The sequence below is a fragment of the Triticum aestivum genome, chromosome 5A (genome assembly GCF_018294505.1).
Source record: "Triticum aestivum cultivar Chinese Spring chromosome 5A, IWGSC CS RefSeq v2.1, whole genome shotgun sequence".
Taxonomy (NCBI): domain Eukaryota; kingdom Viridiplantae; phylum Streptophyta; class Magnoliopsida; order Poales; family Poaceae; genus Triticum; species Triticum aestivum.
The window spans coordinates 569067952-569076436 of NC_057806.1; the positions used below are offsets into that span (position 1 = coordinate 569067952).

Here is an 8485-nt window from a genome sequence, read left to right on the forward strand (position 1 = left end):
GAGACAGATTAAAACATATGGAAATAAAAAATTGTTGCTAGCAATGTCATGATTTCTCTAACCAGTGTAAACATATATAAATAGTCTTCTGAAAATATTACTAAAAAGGCAGTTGATTACATATATAGAACAAGTGATCACAAACTTGTTTTGAGACAGTGATGAGGTCTAAGCGGAAAGTCAATTTGGCTCCCGGGTGCATTTGCACCCGGGGCCATTTTTGATTTTTTTTCAAATGTCAAAAAAATTGAGAATTTTTTTTTTATCTTTGTCACATACAAATGCTACCTGCAAATTTTGAGACAGAAAAGTTAAGCATTTTGGCCTGCGCAAAAACACAAATCAAAGACCAAATGTCACCCAAATTTTGTTTTTTTCACCGACGAAACACTGTTGTTCCGTTCCGCATGAAATTTGTCAAGCATGTTTGCTACACCAACATGATCATCTGCAAATATTTTCAGAATTTTTTGAAAATATTTAAATTGTCTTCTCGGGGTACTATTCATCCGGGTGCAAATGCACCCTTGCACCCGGGAGCCAAAATGCCTCCCCTGGTTTAAAATGATTTCGCGAAAAAAGAGGTCTAAAGTGTACATGCAGTATCATACACGAATGGAAATCTAAAGGCTATAGATATCTTGCTCGGAGCAACGTCAAAAAGGCAAAGATACTGGATCGATTGATACGAAACAAAAGGTGGCTGCTGTTGGTTAGGACATGTAGACTGAAGGGCATCAGAAACTATCTTGTGTAATATAGCGTAACCTCTGCATCAATTCTTCAATGCTTGGATTAGCTACTACTTTAGTTCTTTTGATAAAACTGTTTTTACACCAGTAGCAGCATGCCCATGGCGCAAAAAGCGACAGATTTAAAATTAACTTAATAGATACTTATATCCTATTATTATAATTATTATATGGTACAGGCTAAAAGGAAGTCAAGATGAGTAGGAATAGATTGCACGGAACGGTACAGATCATACCAGTACATGCAGTGTAAATTACCAAGATAAACAAATTTACAATTGTGCCATTGGGACAAAGAACCACACACTCTCGACACCTATACACACGCGTCACAACGTAACGCCAGAGGTCACCACGTGGTTGACTGTTGGTCTTGTTCCATCCACCAGTTCATTGTCTTCGTCCCGTTCCTTTCCCATTCTACTCGTACTGAAGTGAGAAAGCACCTGGTGGTGCCCGGTGACGCCACTTTGGGCTGCAGCTTGGCAGCAGAGCGGCTCCTGCTGCAGTTCAGAGGCGTTGCAGCTCCATCTGCATCGTCTTGGTGGCCCGGCAGCTACGGCTGTAGCTTGGAGCCACAGAACTGGCAAATGGTGCCGCGGTTGCTTGTACCGGCGAGCCAAATCCTCAGTTGCCCTGTCGCTCCCAGCCGTAGGTGGCGTCAGTTTTGGCTGTGCCAGCACTCCCTGAAGCTGGTAACTTTTCACGCCAAGAGATGCTCTAGCAAGACCATGGCAGCCGCCGTTGCCACTCAGGTGAGAACTAACCTCCTTCGGTGTTTGATGAATCCGTAGATTTTTTCTGTCTGAGCTTTTTGCTACTATGCTAATAGTCAAGTCTCGAGGGCAGTGTTGATACTTAGCTGAGTGATTCAACACAGGAGCACTAATTAGTGGCTGGGACTACTCCAATCATCCAGCTGGGTATATTTTATAAGATACTTAGTTGAGTGATGGCCTTTAGATGTTCCAGATGCTGAAGAGTATTTTCTAATTAAATCATTTGAGTTTACTGTGCTTTCTCTGCAGGAGCAACCTGAAGCCAAAAGAACACAAAATTGTACAAACTAAAATAAAGACATGTCCACATGCCTAATAACTTTGAAAGTCTGAGTCCTACTACAATAGTTCAAACAATCAATAGTCAGAAGAGGCTAATTAAGGTACTGTTATAAGGTACTTAACTTTAACTGGGCACACATAATATATGATTGAAGAATTTAGATAAGATGCCAAGGGTTCTTCACTCTACATGGCACTAACCTGAACACTAAACCATGGTTGTCATTGCATAGCTCTAGATTAAATAATAAGAATATAACCAAAAGATTTATGCATTAGTGCATGAACAAATAGAAAAAAATAAGCCTATAATATCCCATGCTATATGCACACCAAGTGAAGGCCAAACAGAAGATCGCCAATAAGAAAAATAGAACTATGTGAGTATAATTTTTCAGGAAACGATAGAATGGTGAGATTCATTGTGCAATAATGATTATAAGCTCGGGTATGTAAATTTGAACAAATAGAAGATTAAGAAAGGGAAACATGCAACAAAAAAAGCTTTCGAAAAGCAGTAGTATTTTTACCTCTGTAACAGAGGAAGTACAAAAATGTATTAGTTGGCAGCACTCCGGCTGGCGAATTGCCTAGGAAAAAGGACCAGTAGGTATAATAATGGTGTTACTTTCTTGCACAAGAACCAAAACTTTGCCAAAAAGTAAAAAATATTGGGCACATTGCACCTTTATTTTCCCTGTAATCCTTACTTTTTCTTCTAGACTGTATGATGCCGGTGCAAGCTAGCCAGCATCTTGAGATTAGTCCATCCAAAAAGCACACCAAAGGTAACAGTTGGATTGATTGTATCATCCCTGAAACACCATTATTACAAATTCAGTTGCCGCTTAATAGTAAATAGAAGTGTACTGCTTGCTTATCACGCTTACTTAGGACTCATAGGCCTTATCTAATCCCTCTCCGGCCAAAGCAAACCATCTATCTATGCGAAATAGGCAAGAGGTAGGCAAAGATGATATATACCTAAGAGTATATGTCAATCTAAACTAAAGTACTGCTCACAAGAAAGCGAGCATGATAACACATCGTTGCTTGCTCTAATAATAAATAAGTTGTTGGAAAGGAGGAGGCTATTTTATTTATAAAGTTTAGTTTAGTGATTTAGTACAAATTAATAAGGACATGTCCAGACCTGACAGGCACAACAACCTCAAATGCATGGGGATGGTTTGGTTAAATTAGGATGAGCAGAAATGAAACACACCATATACATTTTCCATGCTTCAACATATATCCATGAAAAGCAGAGAACTATTACACGTCCTCATATACTCACTAAAGAAGTAGAGAATAGCAATTGCTACTAAACTATTTGTATGCATCCACATACACTAATTAGAAAAACAGAGTAATGTGTGCATGTTATATAAGTTAGTCGACTACCAATCATACGAACCTTTCTTTAGCATGTTTGAGAAGAATAACACGGCAGGATCGACCAAAGCAATCTTTCGCTTGAGTTGCTTATCCTTGGTCGTTTCCAGAATCCAGGTAAAAAATATGTACGTATATGGTGTTTCTCCATAGAAAGGATCTCCTCTGGCGCTGGGGGACATTTGCATTTATCTACTGTCTCTCCTCAGATAGTGCCTCATCAACAGTTGAAACCAAGTCTCCCCCTCCAAGAGTTTGTTCCAAATGTAGATCATCCTTGAGAAGCACACGTTAGAAAAATGTAGGTCAGTATGCCTAGAGATAATTATTCTGAATGCAAACAAGAAATAAAAAAGAAAGAGAAAGAACTTACTTGCTAACTGGGTGCAATATACTGTTAAGAGATTGGATAGCCTTGCATCCCATGACTTCAGAACACTGGAATCTTGCATCTGCAATGTGAGGCCACACATTGAATGGTGATAAAAGAGTATGGTTAGCGTTACTACATGGAAGAAATTAGTTTTTTATAATTGTCTTAAATAAGTAAGCCCTGAGTTGCATAAGATAAACTAAGCAAACCAACAGCTGATAAGTTTTTCCTTTCAGATAATGTGGAGCGTCAAGATACTCTTATTAAGTAGATGGGTGTCCCTCGGTAGAATTTACGAACTGTCAAACTACTAACTTTATGTTAGAATCATGAAACAACAGAACTGACTTTGCTAAATTACTAATAATATTTTAACGATGAAACAACAAAACTGATTTATATCTTCTTCTTAATAATAGCCTGTCAACTCATGGTTATACTTGGACAGGGAGACTCACATATGAATCATGAGATATGGCAAGAGTTATTCTACTATTGTTAGTCTTAAACCCCAGAACTGATGCGTATGCTATAAACGCTGGACATCTGAACTCTCTGAATAAAAATAAATGGACAGGTTTACTTGAAGTCAACTGAATGTAAGCAACATAAACACAACAAAAAGGATAAACAAAGAGCACACAAAGAAAAGCGAGAACTCTGATTGTACAGATAGAGAGGAAGCACCTGTTTACCACATGCAATTCTTATTGCATCCAGACCTTCACCAATCCTATTGGCGTTGTAATGAACTTCGGCCTCCTTCACAAAATTTAGTTTCAGAATTGGACAAATTTGCTTCTTTGGCCTCCAATTTGCTGCTCCCTATTGAGGATACCCGCCACATGTATGTCACAGCTCCAACAACATGAGAGTGGGGACTCCCAGCATGCCGAAGCTGGAAAGACCAAGTAAGCCGCAGTTATCATTCCAAACACTATTCTACCTATATTGTGTATGGTAAATATGCAAATGCCACAGCTTTCTCAATGCAAATACCTTGCATAACTTTATCTCGTAGATAATTCAAATCAGGTGCTTTATCTGTAAGAGCAGGCAAATAACCATTCCCATAATAGATAATAGGGAGTCCTACAAAAGTTAGCCAGCAACAAGATTAGTTCGTTAAACTAATACAAATGGAAATCGATATTCGGCAATGAAGATAACCAGTAAAACCATAGAGAATAAAAATAAAATCAGCCCATGATCATTTTGTTCTTTGCTATTCTTTAAAGCTAACCACACCTGATTTTGTAAGAATCTGCTGTTTCTGAAGGTATATTTTACCCATGAATAAAGAGATGGTTTAGAAGTGAGTAACATGCCTCTGCAATTTCAATGATGCTTTCATTCTCTCTTCAAAGAACAAAATTAATAACAAACCCAAAGCAAGGGTGGGGAGGCAAGGGATTTTAGGGAGAAAAAGATGGTGCAGAAGTTGGTACCTGTGCACGGGTAATAGCACATCCCAACCATCGTCCACGTGCGCGTTGCTGGTCACCACCTTCCACCTGAGAACTGGCAGGTCCAGCAGATGTCGACTGTTGTTGAGGTGCAAGCATGTTATATAATCTGCAAAGTGAAGTGAAATAGTAAAGTGAAGTGAAATGAGAAAAGACTAATATGTATAACAATGTCAAAGTCTCTGTGACAAAGAAGAAACATCACAATAAAGGTATCCATAATACACACATGTACCTGTCAAGATGAAAGAAGCAACACCTTTCAATAGAGAAATAGGCAATAATAATCGACTGCGTCTTCCCAAGCTAGCTCTTCATTCACACCGACCTATGACCAAGAAAATGAGAAATTTGAAAATTTCATCATGCTAATGGTGCACGCAAATGAAGCTGAAATTATATATTCCATGAGGTGATGAAACCTACCTCTACAACAATCCAAATCATGCCAGGCCGATGAACAAAAATGGCATGCAACAGCCTCTGGTTTAGTAGTTACCCACTTTACCTAATTTGAACCAGCACAAAATTATTGCATATTTGCCTTTTTCCTGAGACCATTTGTATTTGGGAAGCATTTAGGAAGGAGCTGCAGATATTCATTTCTGTACTTGTTAATTCATTCCGACTTGCGTAATAGCCAACTAAACCAAATCATCCAAAAGAAATGAGATAATCTTCTTCACTGTGGTTGTTCTATAATAAAGTCCATGATGTAAATAGAAATAAAAGCATCCTGAGCTCCTTCAATACCTAAATTGCAAAAATTTAATGGGACTACTCAACTTATTATCTTTGACTGGAACTAAATAATAGAAAAATAAAATCACATGACTTACATGGATTAATTCTCCCATGTCAGCCTTTTTGGATTTTCATCAAACAACTTGTAGACATAGAAAAACAAAATCTACACAAACAAAATGAGAAGCTCTGTGAGTAGGGGACTGGAAGAGAAGGGGAGGAATAAATCAGTAAGAAGAGAAGGGACCTGAAGTCGAGCTGCAACCAGGCGAACGCTCGGCTGCTCAATCTGGGCAAACAACATAAGGAACTCATATTAGCACCTAACAAATACACATGTACATGTACGCCTAGAAAGCTTAGAATTTACAGGACAAACAACAGGCAAATATGCTTCACTTCTGAATTTGGGCAAACAACATAAATAAATCATATTATTACCTTTGGGATTAGGGAAGCCGAGAGAAACTGGAAACATGTGGGGGCACAATATCTATTTATGCTCAGAAAACAAATTACCAAATATCCGGCCACAAGGGCGTGCGTGAGAGGACGAAGGAGAGAGCGTGCCTGAGAGGATGTAGGCGAGGACGCGGGGACTGATCTCTCGAGTGGATGGACGGCAGCGCGAAAGCCAGACGGAGCCAGCCGTCTCTGCGACCCATACTCCTCCTGTCGTCGACGGCGATGTGGACCACCACTGTGGCTCGAGCTCCTCCCGGGGTCGCCGCTGCACGTGTAGAGATGGAGGCGGGGTGCAGCCTCCCGTGCATCACGCCGCCCCAGCCTCCTCGTAGCTCCCGATTCAGGAACGGATCGAGCCGCCGCCAACTGCCAGGTCGCCCCCGACCTCGCCAGCGCAGGCCGACGCCGGCCGGTGACCCTCTCCCGTCAGCCGCCACACCTCCCTCTCCTCTTCCTCTCTCTTACTCCCGCCTCTCCTCTCCTTCCTTCTCTCTCCCTCTCATCCTCTCTCTCTGCTAGGGTACGTGCGGGAGGAGTGGGTTGGGGAGGCTACGCTGGGGGCTGGGTATGACGAGACACCGCCGCGCATGAAGAGGAGGGAAGGCGGCGCATAGGAAGAGAGAGGAAGGAGAGGAGGCGCCGCGGATATTTTCTAGGGCTCGGCTCGGTCAACCCATGCCCCCTGGCAACCCACTATCACGGCTGCCTTTTTCCACCCGGACACAGGCAGGAACACACGGCGTGACTGCAAGACGGACCCGCGCGAGAGGCTGGTCCAACCGTCATCTGCTCTAGCTCAAGTAGATGGCGTACAGAAAAACGGACGTACAAATTTTTACCAGAGCGATGGAAGGTACACTAACAATCAACAGCGAGGCACATCATGCGGGCCGGATGACATTCAAACCGCGGTGCCGCTCGCTATGCGGGTAGCATAGCAGGGTTTATATGTTCAATAGTCTTTATCTTTACTACTATTAAACAAGCAAACATATTCTTCGCTAAACACATCCCACCACATATACATAGAACAGTGAAAAAGAATTACCACCACACGATTAGACCCATTTGATTAAATCTAACCGTTAATATAAAAACTAACCAACACCAAAAGTACCTGTAGCAATTACCACAGGCGGACGAAACTCTGCCAACGAGCGAAAAGTTCCGCACGGCCGCGTCCGGAGAATTCGCGAGGAGGATTTATTTCTCTGAGGATTTAGTGGTAAAAAAAGGAAGATTAAACGTAATGTTCCTTGATTTATGGACGTGAAGATTAAACGTAGTGTTCCTTGATTTATGGACGTGGGACGTCCAGTAAATATCTGGCTGTTGTGGAGTGCGGAACTGCGGACGCGATTTCTCCGGACGAATCCCGTCATCGTGTCCCGCTTGCCGTCCCTATCTTCCCTCATCTCCCAACTACCCTCTTCGTCGTCCTTGCACGCGCCACCCCGTCTGCGCCGCCCAGCAAGCACCCTTGGCGCGGTGCACACATACCCGCTGATGAACAGGCGCCACGCCTCGTCAGGCCTGGCCATCCACCTCCCCACCCGCTGCTGCCCACGAACAGTCACGCCTGCGCCCGCAGCATGGCGGCGCGGAGCCCCCTTGCCGTTTCGTGATCTGCGCTGCCTCCCTCGACCACCGCAACTCTGCCGGATCCCCGTGCGAGACCCGCCCGTCGCAGATCCCGCCGGCTGCTTCACCACTGCCCGCCGCCACGTCATTGTTGCCGCCGGCCAACGCCTCATGAGGGAAGGAGACGACGTTGGGGGCACCAGGCAGCCACCAATTAGCAGCACAATGGCTGCAGCGATGCCCGTTCGCCAGCAGCTGTGGCACTACGGTGGGAACGTGGATCCATGGTGGGAAGGCAGATGGATTCCGGAGGAGATGGTCGAGGTATTCCTGCCTTCTATGTCTGCGTCATTCACTCAGTTCGACCTCCTCTTTCTCAGTACCTTGCTTATGCTTCTGTCTGATCAGCACCACTACTCCATTTGTGCAGTGACATGTGCTGCAGCTGTGGTGCTCTAGGCTCCAGGGACACCCCTCTGCTGATCAAATGAACAGATGCATGATGCTATCTTATTAGGGCAAACACAAAGGTTAAGTCCTATATGCACTTTATTTCTACTTCCAGACATCAAGTTCAGTCAAATATGTCATGGTTAGCTGAATGGAAAGGAAATTTTTCAGAGAAGTGGTGCCCAGATCAAGAAGCAC

The 8485-nt window shown here is 43.1% G+C and overlaps 1 long non-coding RNA gene across 2 annotated transcripts; it reads right to left on the bottom strand.

The window, feature by feature from the left end:
• Window positions 1-933: 933 nt before the first annotated feature.
• On the bottom strand, window positions 934-5940 carry LOC123107744 (uncharacterized). 2 transcript variants are annotated; one of them, XR_006451741.1, is made up of 10 exons: window positions 5474-5940; window positions 5283-5375; window positions 5030-5156; window positions 4581-4673; window positions 4269-4479; window positions 3582-3660; window positions 3231-3484; window positions 2524-2628; window positions 2344-2403; window positions 934-1787 (listed from the first exon to the last, which is right to left on the bottom strand). It is a non-coding gene; the product is annotated as an uncharacterized lncRNA (long non-coding RNA). The 2 variants fall into 2 exon arrangements; XR_006451740.1 differs by having other exon boundaries at window positions 2500-2628.
• Window positions 5941-8485: the final 2545 nt, after the last annotated feature.